The sequence below is a fragment of the Nestor notabilis genome, unplaced genomic scaffold (assembly GCF_000696875.1).
Source record: "Nestor notabilis isolate BGI_N333 unplaced genomic scaffold, ASM69687v1 scaffold14880, whole genome shotgun sequence".
NCBI lineage: Eukaryota > Metazoa > Chordata > Aves > Psittaciformes > Psittacidae > Nestor > Nestor notabilis.
In genome coordinates this window covers 8,081-8,674 of record NW_009911700.1, presented here as the reverse complement: position 1 = coordinate 8,674, position 594 = coordinate 8,081, and positions in this window count along the sequence as shown.

The following is a 594-nucleotide window of genomic DNA, read 5'->3' as shown; positions in this document are numbered from 1 at the left end:
AGGTCTTTGTTATAAGGGGGGGGGGGGGAAGAAGATAAAATTCTGCTAGGGCGAAGATTGCCGCTGTCTCTGTTGTGGTTACAGCCAAACAGCAGGTTTTCTGGTTGGCAGTTTCATTGCTTAATTACTGTTCAATCACATGCGTAGCTCAGGGCACAGATTCCTGCACGAGCAGGAGCTGTTTCACACAGCAAAGCAATCTGAGCATTGCTACAATTTTGTTGGGTGACTCTCTCATATCAAAGCTAAATACATGAGCAAGAGCGTGGTGGATGGGAGGTGAGCTGTGAGGAGCAACATGCTGAAAGTTCAAGCTCCTTGGGACAACGGCTTTTTGTATATTTATGATGCTTGAACACGTGGTTGTGGGTTAAACAGTAATAAGCATTACTAGAACTGCACTTTGCTTACCAGAGTTTCTAGGGCTTGGATTTGTAAGATGATCAGTTGCATACTTTCTTCAATGAGAAAACATAATCTCATAGTGGTTTTCCTGCCCCTAAAATCTGAACAGGACAAACTTACTTTTTCAAGGAGACTTTGCAAGGTGAAGTCTTGTCCGTGCATGGTTAGAAGACCACTTCCTGCTGGAGA